At 37.1% G+C, this 18,435-nt stretch overlaps 1 protein-coding gene across 1 annotated transcript in view; it reads left to right on the top strand.

The window, feature by feature from the left end:
- The first annotated feature begins 2,489 nt into the window (after positions 1–2,489).
- LOC116447857 (cadherin-12) overlaps positions 2,490–18,435 on the top strand; it is a 432,700-nt gene continuing 416,754 nt past the window's right edge. Inside the window, exons 1-2 of the mRNA XM_032117539.1 lie at positions 2,490–2,525; positions 6,134–6,219. The gene's annotated coding sequence lies outside the window, so the exon portion shown is untranslated. The remainder of the gene's footprint in view (positions 2,526–6,133; positions 6,220–18,435) is intronic.

An 18,435-nucleotide genomic window follows, 5' to 3' on the forward strand; every position in this document is an offset into this window, starting at 1 on the left:
CATGCCTTTAAAAACTAAAGGCTCTGAAGTGTTGTGGCACTTCCTTCACATAGTAAAATACATAAGGGATGAAGCTTATAATAGACTCTCCCTTCTGTATCTAAATGACAAACTTAGGATAGGCAAAGCACCAATCTGTGTGTGATCAACACCTTGTTTGTTACAGAGGGAAAGGAAAAGAGGCTTCTCACCTTTGCTCCACCAGTAAAGAATATCTTCTTAGTACCTAGTATAAACCTACTCTCAGTTTAAAAACATTACCCCTTGTTCTATCACTACTGCCATTGTAAAAAGTCCCTCTCCAGCTTTTTTGTAGGATCCTTGAGACCCTGAAAGACCACGGGTAGGTCACCCCTGAACCATCTCTTCTCCAGGCTGAACAACCCCAGCTTTCTCAGCCTTTCTTCATAGGAGAGTACAGCCCTCTTGACTGCCCTCCTCAAGGCTCACTCCAGCAGGCCCACATCCCTCCTGTGCTGGGGCACCCAGAGCTGGATGCAGCACTGCAGGTGGGGTCTCACCAGAGCAGAGCAGAGGGGCAGAATCCCCTCCCTTGCCCTGCTGCCCACGCTGCTTTGGATGCAGCCCAGGACACGTTTGGCTTTCTGGGCTGTGAGTGCCCATGGCTGGGTCATGTCCAGCCTCTCACTCAGCAGAACCCCCAAGTCCTTCTGGGCAGGGCTGATCTCCATCCGTTCATCCCCAGCCTGTGTTGGTACTGTGGATTGCCTCAACCCAGGTGCAGAACCTTGCACTTGGCTGTGTTAAATTTCATTATGTTCCATGGGCCCACTTCTCAAGTTTTTCCAAGTCCCTCTGGATGGCATCCCATCCTTCAGGTGTGTCAACTGCCCCACTCAGCTTGGTGTTGTGTTCAAAATTGCTGAGGGTGCACTCCATCTCAGTTATGATGCCATGAGTTGGAAATATATCTATATATCTATATATATATATGTCTATCTCACAATATTCTCTAAGTATTTTCCATCTGGTTTGTTATTTTTAAGTGGTTTTGGTGTAAAGTTCTATGTCACAATGTTATGACTTTTAATGCAATGTAAGTGGTTACTTTGTGTGTATAATACTGTAGTCTTACAGCTGCTAATTGTTATTGTAGAATTCTTCTACTTCTAGTAGCACCTATTAAAAAAAAAAACCAAAACAAACAACAAACAACCAAAAAAACCCCACACCTCTAAACCATCCCTCTGTTTATGTTACCAGGCTACCTGGAAACCTGTGAAGGACACTTTTATATTGTGATGACAAGATAAAGCCTAACCTTTCAAAGAGTGATCATGTTTTTCATTAATGAAAATGTAATCAGGTGGTTATCATGTATGTTAAGTCAAAATAAGTATTCTGATGCACTGATTGTTGTTTAGTGTTTATTTCATTATCACAACTGCTTCTAGAATAAGATGTAGATGGTGGATTTGCTAAAACACTCCTTTTTTAAAAAAATAGAAGAAGAAAAGTCAAAGCAGAGACTTCACGAAGCTATGGATTCAAACACCTGGGGTTTTGTTGTAGGGTTTTTTTTGGAGAGCCTTTTGCCTTGTATGCTTTAAGGAAAACAGTGGCTGTGCAGAGTTTTGGTTGAAAAAACAAAAGTTGTGTAATGAGATTACTACAGCTATCACAGTGCAATTCCATTGTACTGCTGTGTCCATGTCCCACTTTTCCAATAAATCATAATAAGCAGCTGACAATGCAAATATCACAGCATGTTGTCTGGGAATTATTCTGATTAGTTTGTAACTTGCAAAGGCTCCTCTCAGTCTTGAGCAATGAGTTCTTCTCCCATAGTTGCTATTTTTCCCTGATGCTTTCTGCCATAACAGATACTGAGATTGCAGTGGCCATAATTCTGGTTCAAAGGTGGTTGCAATAGATTGGGTTTGTTACATTTCAGGGCTTTGGGGAGTATGCTGTTAATACAGAAGTATTTTTTTACTATCTTTTCTTGCAGACTATCTATAACTAGATTTTTAAATCCCTGTGTAGAGCTTTGGTTTTAAATCTCACGAAAAGATAAAAATGTATATTAAACCACTTTAGGAGCATACAGTCTGCATATGTTTGTAACATGTCTGGAATTTTATAATCTCTGTAGAGGGAAAAAAATATTAAATTGTAATTCTTATATGTTTTTTTCGTTTTATTTTTCTCACCGAAATAGCAAGGTTCCTGCTCTAGAAAGGATAGTTTTTTTTTTTTTTACCTGTAATATATTTTTGTCTCTTACTGCCCTAATGATTTCTGTGTAATAAAACATGGTGGTCTTTTCCAGGAATTTGTTATACTGTGTGCTGAAAGCCTGTGTTCTCTGATGTGATGAAAATTTGAGACATTGACTCCAAGATAAAACTTGGAAATATGTGCTAGGTTGTAGAAAAAATTAACAGAGAAGGATTTAAGTATGCAAATATTTACATTGATGCTCTTTTTTTTTTTTTTTTTAAGGACAACCTTAAAGTTTAACAAGAATTACAATGTTTGAAGTCATCATAGCATCTTATAAGGTGACCAAAGACCTACTAATGCTTCTCAAATTGTTGTCTGTTGCACAAAACCTTAGACGTAAGATACAGTAAACCACCTCTTGTTTGTCATGTGGTCATGTCAACTTTCTGACCTCCTTCTCTTTAGGTGTTCAGTCTCATTATTGAAAACACAAAACCATAAGATTTTTCCAAATAGTTTACCTAGATAAACTTGTACCATTTGTGGTCTTGTATACATCATTAATGTTTATTACATATATTTTATCTGGGAACTCAGGTTAAGCATCTAGACTCAATTTCTCACTCTGCCACAAATTTCCCAAGCTGTCCTGAGTAAGTAATCTAGCTTTCCTATAGCTTAATTTTCAATCTACGTAATAGATTATTATTTGATAGAGATTCTTCCCCCCATTGTGAGAGAATACACACTATAGCTGTGGAAATCAACTTATGATGAATTCCAAAATGCTTAGGAAGTGTGGGATGGATCCACATGCCAGAGATGGATGTGAAAAGAAGCAGTTATGTCCCCCAGTGTGGCAAATGAGTTCAACCAAAAAGCCTTGTCCCAGAGTATATTTGAAATGTATGAAGAGTTATACTAGCTTCATAGTAATTGCAGGACCATTGCAGTATTAATAGAGTAGGCTTTGGTTGTAGGGAAAAATGTAAACTGTACTTTTTTCAGGGGATTATAGTATCACCTTCTGCTCATCATGAATGACATTTTAACTTAGCTATAAGTATGTGCTTCATAGGGGAAGACAAAATTCTTAAAACTATGGAAGTTTTAAGGGGAAACTGCTCAAATTCACTATATTGCAAGCCGTAGAATCCCAGAATAGTTTGGGTTGGAAGGGACCTTTAAAGATCATTTAACCCAAACTCTTTGGCATGAGCAGGGACATTTTCAGCTAGATGGGGTTGCTCAGAGCCCTGTCTGGCCTGAACTTGAATGTTTCCAGCAGGGGGGCACCTACCACTTTTCTGGACAGCCTGTTCCAGTGTTTCACCAGACTCATTATAAAAAAAATTTCTTCTAAATATGTACCGTGAATATGCGCTCTTTTGGTTTAAAACCTTTACCCCATTCCCTCCCAGAGTAAGACCTGCTAAAAAGTCAGACCCTAACGTTATTTTCTGATGGAAATGTATTTGGTTTTTTAACATATAAAAAAAAAAAAAATATTATTGCTTCATTTATTAGAGCATAAATAAAAATCCCATTTCTGGCTAAATATTTTTTTTCCTCCTGCTTTTCTCAAGATGCATTCCTGGCAACAAACAGATAAAATTATTTGAAAAATCTACAAAGAGCAACTGCTTCACTACCAAAATATAAAAAGAAATTCAGCAGAAAAAGCAATTTAATTGAGAGAGAACTAGTGGGAAAAGAACTTGAAAGAAGCCCCCATGCTTCAAGATTTCTCTGAAGGACTGAATATAAAAAAGCCTGGTTTTTTAGAAAGTGTCGTGGGCACATCTGAACATTTTAGATAAATGTTTTATTGGATGAATCCCATTCTAGTGGCATGTGCTGGCAGCAGGGGTTATGACTGAACTACAGCAAATGCCAAGATTCAGTTAAATATGTTTCAGAGTGGCTGAGCTGGACTCTAATTACCTACTGTAAAAATAAGAAATTGTCATGCCTGGTGTTGTGGTTTAAACCCAGACAGCAGCTGAACACCACATAGCCACTCACTCACCCCCCACCCTGGTGTGTGATGGCAGAGAGAAGTGCGAGGGTCAAACTGAGAGCTGGTGGGGTGAGACAGACAGTTTAACAGGGATAGAAAAAGCCACACTGTTCTGGCTCTGGCCAGGACAGGGTTAATTTGTGCCATAGTGAGGAAGGGGCACGGCTGGCACCTGGTAGTTATTCTATGCCACTTCATATCATTTTCTGGGGATGGGAGAAGGGGCTCCCTTCTGCCTTTGGGTAGTGTGGCAGCGATTGGGTCAAGCTCCATGGTGAGAATTTTGATGTGGAGTTGTTGCCTCTCTCTTGTACGCTTTTATTATTAATTTTGTTACTGTTAGTGTTCATTTTCTCATCTCGTTGCTGTTTCCAGTAAATTGTATTTATCTCAACGCTTGATCTTTACCTTTTGTGCCTCCAGTTCTCCTCTCCAGCCCACTGCTGGGTGAGGGGAGGAGGAGTGGGTGAGTGGTGCATGGTTTCAGTGGCAATGCTAAACTGGAGAATACCATTCCTAAACCATGACACACACATGAGCAAAACTAGGAACTCATTCCCTGTTTCCCATGGGCAGGCTGCTGTTCAGCCATAACGCGCAGAGCAGGGCCCCACCACATGCAGCAGTTACTTAGGAAGACAAATGCCATCACTCCTCCCCCCTTTCTTCCTTCTTCCTCCCCACTTTATATATTAAGCATGAAATATCTCTTCAGTCAGTTGGGATCAGCTGTCCTGGCTGTGTGCCCTCCTAACCTCTTGTGCACCCCCAGTCTCCTTGCTGCTGGCATGAGAAGCAAAAAAGACCTTGATGCTGTGTAAGCTCTCCTCAGGGGTAATGGAAACATCCCTGTTATCAACACTTTCCACCACAAAAACATAGCCCCATACCAGCTACTCTGGAGAAATTTTATTCTATCCTAGCCAAAACCAGTATACCTGCTGACATTGGAAGCAGCAGCATCAGGAATTTGTACCTTGAACACAGCAGAGCATCCGAGAGGCTCATGTATAAGCAGCCTCACCTGCTGCTCACTGTAACGTCTTGTGCTACTTCTTTGAAGGGCAATATTTCATTCTAAACTAGGCCAATAAGTCAAGGAAACATATTGCTTTTTAACATGTTGATACTTGTATTAGAAGACCTTTCATGTGTACAAACATTATCTTATGCATCTATAAATGTTAATTTTAAATTTTTTTTTCTTTGTTGTTTTTTTTTTCCTTCTGCTTTATTGCTGGATTTATTGAGACTAATGTTCTAGTCAATGCTTGTATTGTGTTCCATCTCTGATTAGAGAGTCCCAGACATGGTCAATGGTCTATGCCTAAAGGATTATATAGGTGTAATTCAGCCTTTGTATGACTTTGACCCACAGGATTAAGGATGGCAAAACAAATATATTTGTATCAATAAAATAAATTGTTTACTTAAATTGATAATGGTAATGGTTAGATTAAAATATTTTAATCAAAATTATTTCTTACACAGTATAATTATGACTACTAGTGTTGTACACTAATTTTTGGAGCAATATTGAAGCAATGGTTTTAAAGCTAGCAAAATAATTATTAGAGATTGATGTTACTCAGCTATGCCAACAACTGTGGCTAAATCTTTCACTCAGCCTCCAGGAGTAACCTTGAGGGGCATCTCCTCTCAAGAGAGGGATCTCCATACACACCTTAGAAGGGATGTGTTAGAAGTCCTGGCTGTTCAAAGGTGGGGCTGGGCTTTTATAATATAAAGTGATTGACTGTCAGTCATAGTTTCTAGCCTGCTGTGTCAACTCAGCAGCTTTAGATAAGTTATCAGTACTATCACTGGTTGGTTCCTTTATCAGAGACTTTGTCTGCCACATCCTCACTAGTGCCAGAGTCCATCAGGAAATGCTATTTTTCACATCCTCCAAATGTTTATCTTTAGGATTGATGAGTCGGGCTGATCTCAGCATTCTTCAGAAACCGTGAGACCCTCACCTCCATCCATCAAGGATAACTTCTGCAAACAAGGTGAAGTTTGAGCTGTTTTACCCCCACTTAAGCAGAGCATCCTACTACATGTGAGCATCTGTATCAATAAGAACAAAAAATTCTTACATCTATAGTATATTGTTCAATAGCTCATACAAGATTTGTTCACAATTCCGTTTGTTTTGCATGGCAAAGAACTTTACACTTTTAGAGTAGCTTATGCCTTGGTTCACAGGTAGAAAGTTTCATACTTTATTTGCTAAATATTATTTAAATTGAAATATGCAGAATGATCCTTGAAAAGATCTAAATATTTTTATTTAGTGTGAAATAATTTTGGAGCTCAAATTGGAAGAGTTGGAAGTAGTAATAAGTAGCTGAAATTTCTGCAACATCTGCAAGACTATTGGTATTGTTAGAACTACAGTAAAATCAAGTCACAACTGGCATCTCTCTTCATCTCAGTTACTGTAGTAAATGTACAGAGTAAAAAGTTGCTTCTATTGTGTACAACTTTTGGCTCTGATTCATGAACAAAATACAAATTAAGGTTAGAGGGTCTTTCTTCTAAGCCCTTGCTATTGAATTGTGCTTTCTCAAATGAGAACATATACGCAAAACCTAGATAATAAAGTTGACACTGCATATTATCTTGGAAAGGTTGTTCTATACTCTTATGAAGAACCACATATGGATATGTTAAAGTTAACTTGTACTTTGGAGCAGATGTGTTTTGCCTTTGGACAAAATCTTAGGATAAATCCTTGACTTTGACATTGTCTGGTTACCTTTACTTGTTAGTCACATTAGGGTGGATTTCCTCTTGGAAATACTTTTGTAGTCTAGAATACTAGATAATATAAACACTTCTTCAAGTTGTTTCTGCTTTCAGATATTTTTTGACCTACTTGTTTTTATGTTAAATAATTGAAACATAATTCTACTAGAAATTCCTGAAAACAGGTGTCTGTATACTCTTCTACTGCAAGTATTAGAGTGAGGAGGTTACTTTGTTGTTAAAGAAATTTTGTGGTCTATAATAGTTGAAAAAGAGAATAAATTAACATTAACTCTGCATGTTACCAGCTGAACTTACACCTTCAGCATGATGTATAGCAAATGGTGTTTTCCAGAAAAGTTCTTCGAGGAACAATGGACTGCAGTGTGTCTGTGGTGGTGAGATCACATCATTTGGTAATCCTTGTACTTTAACACAAGTTCTGTACAATGATATCCTCAAAATATTTTCCTTCTGATTTCTAGAAGTGACAGACTTTGACAAAGCACCCTAATTTTTGTCATTAAGTTAATTTATGTAGTAATCCTGGAGACAGCAACTGAGAACTGTTAAAGCAAAATATTTCACACAGGATGCATCAGCCTGAGAGGTGAGGTGAGGGAGCTGCAGCTACACGTCCCCAGGCTCAACTAGGAGCAAGGCTGAAGATGTATTCCCACATGCACACACAGGGCTCATGCTACATATCCAGAGCCAGCCACACATGTACACACAGCATAGAGACTTCTCACCCACAAAAGGGGTAGAAAGTAGTTTAATAAGGAGACAGGACAGGACGGTCTGTGCTGGTCAGGTGCAGGGCAAGGGCAGATGAGTGTACTGACCAAGCACTTATTTATGTGTGACCCAGCCTTTATATCTCATTATCCTTCTATTATCCTACTCTTGTTACTTGCCAAATCAGCTAAACTTCTGGCTTTTCCCATCTCTGGTTCCTCCTCTAAACATCCTACAGTAAGTCCTGTGACCTGGGACTGCTTTTTCTTTTCATCCTATGGTGTGTCTCCTGGATAGCAACACTTTTAATCTGTGAAGGGATTTCCAGATTGCTCCTGATTGACTCCTTGTGATGGGTTTCACACCTGGACAGTGAGGCTGAGGCTGTGCTGGGACAATCCTGGGAGGGGTCCAGATAGGATGTTTATTGCTTGGTATTTGCATCCACAAATACCCCCACCACACTTAAACCCACCCAAACCACATGCCTGCCACTTCCTCATATTGGTTTGAGTTCCCACCTGCGTTTGTGCATCCATGTGCTCCTCTGAGCTTGTGGAGGTGGGCCTGTGATGGGCAGATGGCTCCTGGGATGGGTCTGAGTGCAGCTGAGTGCTCCCATTCCTGCCATTGTGTCTCTGGGCTCCTTTGTGGTTCTGGGGATTAGTTTTATCACACAACCTAGCAGTAATGAATACAGTATAATGCCTTATGAATAACAGGCTGTGTTTGCGAGCTAATTATAATGGAGAATTAATGTTATACAAGTTGCAATGTATGCAAGTCTCCAGAGAGGAAGATGTCCCTAATTGAAGTAATTGTAAGTTAGATTGTTTTGCTGAGAATATTATGTTTGCATTTATCTTGTCCTTAAAATGCTCTTCATAACTGATCCTTTTGCCTTCTGTTTTTAAGGATTTTTCTTCAGAATATTTTAACTACAGATTGTCTTTTGCAGATGAGTTTGTAAAAGGGGAATTAAATTTACTTTGTTCTCTTTACTCTTCCCTAGCTATCTGTCATGGTTATTTACAAGGTCATGCTGTGTTTTACTAATTGTTGAGTTTTTCTGGCATGACAGTATTGTTTCATGTAGAAGTTTTGCCTGGGATTATGTCAGCAGGAAAAAAAAATTAGACAGTCCTGTGATTCAGAACTTACAAAAGATCAGTCTCTAGTGTGCAAAACTGCCTGTCACTGTTAGAGCAAGATGAAGCTGAATGGGCCATGAGAGAGAGGGATAAATGTTCTTTATCAGAGAATTGAGACCTTTCTGAAAGGCGTCAACCAACTGGGGACACACAGCATGAGGATGTATGCCCTGCAGATGGAACTTTCCGTTCTGTGTTTTGTTTGATTTCTAAAATCAGTGACCGGGTGATAGTCACTGGAAAAGGAGATCATTAGTTAAATGCTATTTTGGTTAATGTCATATTTTAAAAATAAAAATGCTTCTAGGCTCAGGGAAGCTGAAACAGCTGGTGTGATATCACAGGATTTTAACTGTAGTCATTGAACTGTCTTCTCATTTTCACCTTGTGTTTGAGATGAGCATAAGGATTTATCTCCTGATTGGTGAGTGTTTGGTTCCCTGTTAGTTACCTGCAAGGAAGCATATAATTTTATAAGCACGTAGTTTAAGGAAAAGGAAGTACTCAAAAGTGCGAACTGGAAGGCCTTTATGAGTTGAGTTTGACTAGTCATATTTAGCTGGTTGTGGGGAGGTAGACATGTGAAGCTTTCAGTCTCTGGAATGCCAGATGCCAGTCTCTGGAATATGTGTTTAGCAGGTTTGAGTATTTGTGGAACTGCCTTTTCTCAAACTCTATCTATGTCTTATTGGTGTGAGAAGCCATGGTGAAAATCTTGATGAAAACCGGCCTGTAATTGAAGCAAATTCCTTTATAACTGTATTTCCCATATCTCCTTTTCTACGAGGTATTCTGGAGTTTTTAGAGGAAGGCAGAAGAGTTGTTAAAATAGCTACTTCTTATCCTATTTAAATCTGCACAGATGATAAAATGTAGTACTTTTCAATGTTTTTTATAGTCTCATGTCAACACAAAGTTGGAGTCTTGGTGTAATTTCAACATTCATGTATTCTGGTAGCTGCTTATTAATGGGCTTCTTTTTAACTACCCTACAGCAATTCATCAACAAACAGGGATGAGAGGTAGTGATGGGTGTTGCAGAATGAGATTATGAACAAAGAGCTCAATGTTCAGATCAAAGGATTTTTATGTAAATTTATCTCATTCAGGCTTTACTGACTGAAAATTAGCCATTATTCCAGAATCTTTATAGGTTGACATTTTAGCATTTTATCTTATAAATGGGCAATCTGTGACTACCCATACTGTATACAGGCAGTTATTTTTCTTCAACTTGATGGTTATATTGCCGCTCTCTTCTTTCTAAAAAGTTGTCAGATTGTCTTTTGAGGTTATGTTTAATTATCTGAGTTTATCTTCATCAAAGTGTATTTCAGTGTTGGGTTAAAATGCTATTTCTATGTGACTGCAGAATCAGTCCACCCAACAGGAAACACTTCTAGATTTGAGTTACTGTTCTAAAAAGAGGTCTGACAGTTTTGTTGTTTATTAAATGTAATAGATTTATCAATGGCTTCAGATGCAACTGCTATTATCAGTTTCATGTGCACAGTGTTTTCTGAATCTCTGCTTATAAGACGGCAGTGCTGCCATCTTACAAATATTAAATGAGCAAGAATAAATTCAGTCTTTGAAAACATCAGTTAAAAGGGCTGAAATTGTTCCTTCTGAACATATTCCAGGCACTAGTTGTTTCAGAAAATTTGGAAGTTGCAAAATTCTTATAGCACTTAATTTTACAGGGAACATTATAATACTATTTAGGTGGTTTGTTAGAGTTTTCTGAAAATTGTTTAAATCAAAACCTACTTTCGGCAACTTAGTATTATAGCCCTTTAAAATACCTTCTTTTTTTCTTTCTCATATCTCATTAAATACTTCAAAAAGATTTTCAGAAACTCGCTTGAGGATATCATACCTATAATGAAAAAAGTGCACTGTAGATGGAGGTGTCTTGAAGAGATCTCAAAAAGCCATATTGTCATTCTCCCTGCTCATTTAAATCAGGAGATGAGTTGTGTTTGGCTATTCAAACAGCCACTTGCAACATACATACCTTTTTTTCTGTTGAAATCCTGGATTAACTATGCATTTTAAGATACGAAATCCAGTAATTAGTGTTAATAAACTTCAAAGATAGCAGCACAGGAAAGTGTGTAGAACAAATGTAATTAAAAGCTGTTATGATACTTTACAAAAATATGTATGTGCTTTATGTTGCTTTCTGCTTTGATTCTTGTATGGAGCTTATAACAAATAAAATGGTCTCCAGAGATTATTTCTCTTGCTGCTGAGAAAGCACATCTCATACGTAGTATGCAGCTTTCTAATTCTCCATTGTTTGCCTTCCCTTGGGTATGAGCTTTTATCCTGTAAAAATGGGGGTTTAACATTCTGAGTCTTAAATGTTGAAACAGTTCTGCCTGTTACCTTTTTTCCCCACTGTATTTTATGCACCAAGTGGCTTGTAACTCAGCATGGCTTATGCTTCCAGCACTAGCTGGAATCCAGCACTTTCAGAAATAAGCTATGCTCTGACTATGAGGGACAGCTGCAGTTGCACCACTGTTTGCTACTCGCAATAAATGCTGGGAAAACAGATATATTCCTGCCTTTCCTGACGTAAACAAAAAGACTGGCAAAATAATGTTGTGTTTGAATATGAAGCAGTCATACAAGGCAGACCTCTCCATTTAATAAGATTCACATTATCAGTCCATGGAAATAACTCTTGTATTAAGGTTAACAAAATTGAAGTATGCAAAATACACAAATCTTCAGTGCTAGGGAATGTACAGGATTGGACAGGATTGTCTATTATGATTTGTCCAGCTTTTCATAGCTGTAATTTTACAGATAAAATTCCCCCTACCATTACTGTTGGTGCATTCTGTTCAAAAAACTATTCCAGAACATGAATTAAGTTTTCTGTTTCCCTATGCACTTACTTAATATTTCTCTTACCTGAGAAAAGAATAAATAATACTTGGAGATTTTTCTTTTTTACATAGCATATCTAGTTAGACTTGGCTGGTTTAGTTTTATGTCATTTTTTTTGCCACAGGAACAATTCCATGATGTGATAAGATGCAGCTGGTCATGCTATCAGAAATGTTGATGAGTGGCAAATGATATTCAGATTTAGGACAAGGTTGTTTTTTTTCTCTTAACCATCATCTGTCACATGTCATAATGGCTTAGCACATCTAGGACATGCCTAATGCTTTCCTTTTTTTTTCTTCTTTTTTTTTTATTTTCCTTTCATTTTTTAAAATCTTTTTTCTTTGTGGTCTATGGGAAACCAGAAACTTATTTTGCAAGGCTTTTTTGACTAATAAATTATGGATGTATTATGCAGTTATGGATGTACCCATCTTGTTCTCTAGCTGTAGAATAAAAATGCCATCACCAGTAACTGAAGGAAGTCAGGAAATAGAGTGCAATATGGAGTATGCCACAGAAATAATGTTGAGAGCTGAATAAACAAAATGGAGTTTAAACCAGAATCACAGAATGGTTTGGGAAGGTTCCAACCTTCCTGACATGGGCAGGGACACCTGCCACTAGAGCAGGTTGCTCAAAGTTCTGCCCAACCCAGACTCGAGCACTTACACAGATTCTCTGGTCAATCTGTCCCGGTGTCTCACCACCCTCATTGCGTAAAACTAAACAAGTAAACAAAAACTAATAAAATACCCCAAAACTCCCAACAAACAAAATAAATTTTCTTCCTTATATCCCATCTAAATCTACCCAAAATCTACCCTCTTTCAGTTCAAAACTGTTGCCCCATGTCCTGTTTCTGCAGGCCTTGGTAAAGACACTCTTCTAGTCTGTCATATAAGCCTTCAGACATTGAAAGGCTACAATGACATCTCCCTGGAGCCTTCTCTTCTCCAGGCTGAGAAACCCCAACTCTCTCAGCCTCTTCTCATAGGAGAGGTGTTCCACCTCTCTGACCATTAATAGATTTATGGATACATTATATATCAAGAAATTTATTGAAGACTTTTCAAATTACTGTATTGAATGTACAACAAAGACTATAGCTACGCTTCATTATTATGTAAGTTATCAGGAGAGTCAATTAGTGGATCACAAAAAGTATCTTTTATTATCTGGGCACATGTACATTGTGAAAGACAAGAGCCTTTTTGCCTGTTTCTTTTGATGACTTTCTCAGCAGCACAAAATCTTTCTGAATTAAATTATGTTGATGTTAATTTTATTTATTTAGTTAGTTATTATTTGGAAAAAAAGGTAATCTAATCAGGTTACAAGATCAATTGGCAAGTAACAGAAACTTATCTTCTGAGAAGATTGGTGTTAAAGGGGCACAAAGTACACACATATGCAAGTTCTTACAGCCTTGATTTGGATTTAGAAACCAGGCAAGCATATTAAAACAACACAAAAGTTGTTCAAATTAGGATTTATTGTGTATAGTTCATTCAGAAATATTAACCCATTTCAAGGTTGTGGATGATGCCAGCTAGAGAAATTTAATTTTTGTTAAGTTACTGAGCTAAAATTGAGAAATGTTTCTACTGTTCTTTAGGAAGCAATGGTTTTCCTCAAAACTCTTCAAAAAAAAATCACAGTGATTTTAACAGTGATCACAGTGGTCTAAGCCTCACTGGAGACTTAAGCAGCTCCCTCTTTCTTATGTAGTTTTTCTTTAACACTTTATAACATTCTCAATAAAACCTAAATTTTGTGAAGTGCATTGATAGTGTTGACTGTACAATTCCTAAGTTATTATTTGTCCAACAGCATCCAGGAGGTACCACGAAGAGTCAATAATTCTAATAATGGGCGGCTAGAATTTTTTTCAAAGGAAGCCTTAGCATAAATTAATGTTCACATTCATTTCATGCATCTGTTTATAATGATGGGTTTCAAATTGCATCATTAATGTGTTAGCACATTGTAATGGTCTGGCCACTCTCTGTTTGTACTGCACTTAATGATACTTTTTAAAAAATACTGAATGCTCCAGAAAATTGATACCAAAGTCCTGTGAGCCATTGCTGAGTCAATGAATTATTCCAAGAAACCAGTTGATATTGGCATGCAGCAGCAAACTGTGATTTTTCAAGTGGTGTGTTCATAAGATTGCTTATCATGTGTACATTCTTATAATGCTTTTACTAGAAAAAGATAATGTAAAAATAATTTTCTGTTTTGCTGATGATATATCTGCTTTCTTAAAGCTGTATACTAAACGTGAAACGAAAAGTTTGCTTGGAAAAATGTTGGGTTTTTTTCCCTCTTGATTTCTTTATTTCCATTCAACAGTCTATAGTCTGTAAACATAGTGAAAGGCAAACAGATGAAACCAGTGCATGACAGGCACTGAAACAGCCCTACCTGGAAAAGGAAAATTAATAAAATGTTAGGAGTCCAAACTTTTTTCCTGCTTTCCATAAACATACTGTAACAATGTATTAAGAAAACAACCCTGAGTTTCCAAGATGAGGAGGTACCTAGAATAACAATTATTATATACAACTAAGAAAAAGCTATTGCTGGTCAAAGGGAAAGAAGTAGGTATGTCATAATGAATAAGCTATTCCAGGCATATATGATAAACCATGTGAGGTGAGAAGAAGAGAGTGTTTCATGGAAATTTGTGAGAAATATGAACACAAAAAGTAGTGGATGCATACACAAAAAAGCATAAAACTAACCTGAAGATGGTACAAAGCTGAGCCTTAGGCTAATAAAGAGAAAGATATTCTTTTAAAGAAAGTAGAAATTCCCTTGCACTTTCTTACTGTCTGATGTACCCAAGACATTTTTTTTTTCAATTTTCCCTTCAAAATATGATTTTGTTTTGTTGCTGTTGGTTTGGGTTTTTTTTGTTCTATAGTCACTAGTGAGACTGGATGGATGAGTTTGACTTCCTGACAAATCAGTGCTGCTTCTCACAAATCTATTTTGGCATTTCATTGCTGTTATTTTATGGCATCTCTCCTTGGTATCAGGATGAGTTGGTAGCTATAGCTTTAGGGAGACTTACTATCAGCTGCCTTCTTGACATATGACTTGGTCCTAATATTTTATTTGACTGTAAATGAGAATAAGGTAATTTTTTTCTCAATTTCAACCCTGTAATAGAAAATGGAAGAAATCAAATTTGGTACTTCTTATATTGGTAGACTTAGATAAATCTGGCATTGATCCCTTGTACTGCAGAAAAATCTTCTGCTATAAAATGAAACAATATAACATTGATGTTGTTTGTCCGATAGTATTGTTCTCTCTTATCAGGGAAGCATGCATGGTTAGACAACTTTACTTATTCAGTGTCCTCCTTATAGACCTTCCCTGTAATGACTTTTTCCCCCAGTTACCTTCTGGGATTGGTTTATTTAATTTAAGAGCTCTTGTAGTACATAACTTTGTGCTACACAACCGGGGTTCCAAATGTTATTTCCCTGCTGAGAAGGCCCCTTCCTTGTTATTGATAAGGATGCCTGTTTGAAATTATAGCTCAACGTAAGGGGTTCCATTCTTGCCACTACTCATATCTGAACACAGGCTGATTCCACGCAGAATTAAGTTGGGGGGGGGGGTTTGTTGTTTTTGTTTGTTTGTTTGTTTGTTTGTTTTGTTTTGTTTTGTTTTTTTCCAGGAGTCTAAAGGGAGTTAGATAAGTTAATCTGGTACTGTGCTTGTACTAATATCTGCTCTGTTGAACTTCAATCTAAATGAATGTCTTCTTTTGTAAACAGCAAAATTGCCTGTAACTTCTCAGGACTCTAGAGCTGAGAATGAATACCAAATTAGTATTGATGCTCTATTAGAATGCTCAAATTAGGTTTAATTTGAAGTGTCTTAGCATCACAACATACTCTGAGATTTGAAAATGGAATAGATATCAAAAATAAAGATTGAATTGTTAGTGAAAATTGAGCTTGTTTTCATTTTTTAAATTAATTGACTTGGTATCCTGATTATAACTAATTTACTCAGTATTCTAGGCCTGAACTTCATGTCTGAGCATCACTCCTCTTCATATGAACTTAATTAACCAACTTTCATTGATGACAGTACTGTAAACAGCCTGATAAAGTGACTGGTGGTTCAACAAATTCATCCTCTTCAATAATGGAGAAACAGTGTGCTTATACTTATATATTATTGTATCCTGTTGTTGGTGGGAATAGACTTGAACACATGCAAATGGGAAAAAACATGAAAGAGAATTAAGCCCATAGTAAAAACATAGTTTGTAGTGGTGTGTTTGGATCTCTTGCAAAATAGGTCCTGGCTACTTAATACATGTGTGTATATAACTGTTCATGTGGCTGCATTTCAAACACTAGTAGATATGTGTGGGCATGCACATAGGTTTAAAGGAAATGGTTAAACAAAATCCCTTTATATTTTAGCAGCACTGCAGTTGAGATTCCAGTCACATGTTCTGTTTGTCCTGAAGTTTTTCTTTTATTTTCTGCGGTTCTTGAACAGAGGCAGTTCTCAACAGGAGACTGTTGCCTGCTGCAACAAGTCTTCAGATTAGTCAAGACAACCACCAAAATCAAAGGCTCTATTTGTGCAAAAATACATGTGTATAATTCTGCATTACAATTATAAAATAATTGGGTTCAAAGGGGCCTTGGGACATTCCCTAGTCTGATTTCTTGCTCAAAGCAGGATCAACACAGAGTTGAGACCAGGTCTTAAAAATCTGCAGTGATGGAAACTGCACAACCTCTTTGGAGAACTTGTTTCACTGCCTAATTATTCCCACAGTGCTTTCCCTGCTTCCCGCCACAAGTCATTCCCCCTTATAACAAATTGCATTGTGTTTTTAGTTCATGTTTATTGTGTCTCATCTTCCAGCTCAGTGCAAAGAGCTCCTTCCCAAAGGGCAAGGGCTTGGCTTAGCCCCGCCTCGCTGAACTTGATTCAGTTGTCCAACACCTGCTTTGTGCTGAGGGTCCAGAACAGGACACCATATCCTAAATATTGTCTCACTAGCACTGAGTAGGGGAGATTAATCCTCCCTTCAGCCTCCTGCTCCTGTTAGCACAGACCAGGATGCTGCTGGCATTCCTTGCGGCCAGGACGCACTGCTGATGCAGGCTGAAATATAAACATACGTCCCTGCTTATGTCTTGGGAATATAAAGTTTGCCGTGCTAGGTTGAATCTGTTTCTTTGGAATTCACCTGTGTGCAATATTTCAGATCAAAGTAGGAAGAGTCATGATGTTCTAAATTGGAGCATAATAAATTCTCTGATCAATTTACTGCCTGATGCATGGGTGTTCTGACTAATCTCTACATTGTTCTAAAAATAAAAAAGCTCTTTTTGGCTATATGAGTGTTAGCATTGACTTTCACAGCTCCTTTACCAAGGACAAAATTATATTGGCTTGTATAAACTGAATCTTTAACTTTTTTTGTCTTCAGTACCAAAATATATACTTAATACTTCTTTCTTCCACAGGTATTAAATACAGTCAAAATATATCTGAGCCTGAGCTTTTTTGATTTTGTTTTATTTAAAGAAAAAAAAGGTCACTCAGGCAAGTATTTGACTTTGTGTTAAATTATGTCTTTAGGCATATGATGCATCTGCTTTTGAACTTATATTCATACTTGGAAATAGTTATTTATTTCAAATTGCTTCAAGCTCATGGAAAGGTCCTCTAAGATTTAATCAAATTCAAGTTCTTTACTCTAGGAATCTGATAGAAAAATAGTTTATTCCTGAAATTTTTTTCAATTGCTCTGCTGTAGAATATAAAACAATACTCTTCAGTAACTTCCTATAGAATATGCTAAAAACAATGTTCCATATGAAGAACTTTTTCATAATAGTTATAATCAACAGGAAAGCTCTTTGTGCTACTTTTCATGTTGCTTGTGCCCTTTCATCTGTTATCATAAAAGAAACTCAGCCAAAGATAGAAATAATAGGAAGAAGGATTTTATATATTGTTTTGTGGCTTTTGTCTTATCAGCTCAGCCAACATATATATCATGTCAATTGTATTTATCTCTGAAATGTCTTGAGCCTGAAACAAGAAGTGCAATTATTATGGGAAATTTGTAAGAGGTTATCTTTGAAATTAAGAGGGCGATTTATTACTCTAGTGATTTGCTAAAGAATAAAATGTTATATGCATAGCAACAGTTTAATCTGAATTGCAGTTTGCTGATAGATGTTGAGCCAAATATTCTGTTCATGAATTTCAGTGATAACTGAAAGAGACGACACTAAATCTACTTGTAAAACTTTTTCATTTTGCATTTAATTTCCCTTCATAAATCCCAACATTGATATTGACTTCTTTTGACAGTTGCACTTACGTTAGCATGCCTCATTCTTAGTAATTATATTTCATTTTGACCTTCTTATGGTTCTTGTCTTTTTCCCACCAGTAATTATAAATCTTTAAGTGGTGGAAGAATTACTTGGAGAATTGTTACCCTTTATCAGGGAGCTAACTGGTTTGTACCTAGCAATGTTTAAGGAATAAATCTTGACTACCTTGGACTTCTGAAAGAGCCAAAACCCGTTCACAACAGATGCTGGTAATTTCCCTTGAATTTTTAACTTCTACTTTTTCCTTTTTTAAAATTTCCTCTAAATGAGATGATTTTGTTATAAC

The sequence above is a fragment of the Corvus moneduloides genome, chromosome 1 (genome assembly GCF_009650955.1).
Source record: "Corvus moneduloides isolate bCorMon1 chromosome 1, bCorMon1.pri, whole genome shotgun sequence".
In the NCBI taxonomy this organism is placed as follows: domain Eukaryota; kingdom Metazoa; phylum Chordata; class Aves; order Passeriformes; family Corvidae; genus Corvus; species Corvus moneduloides.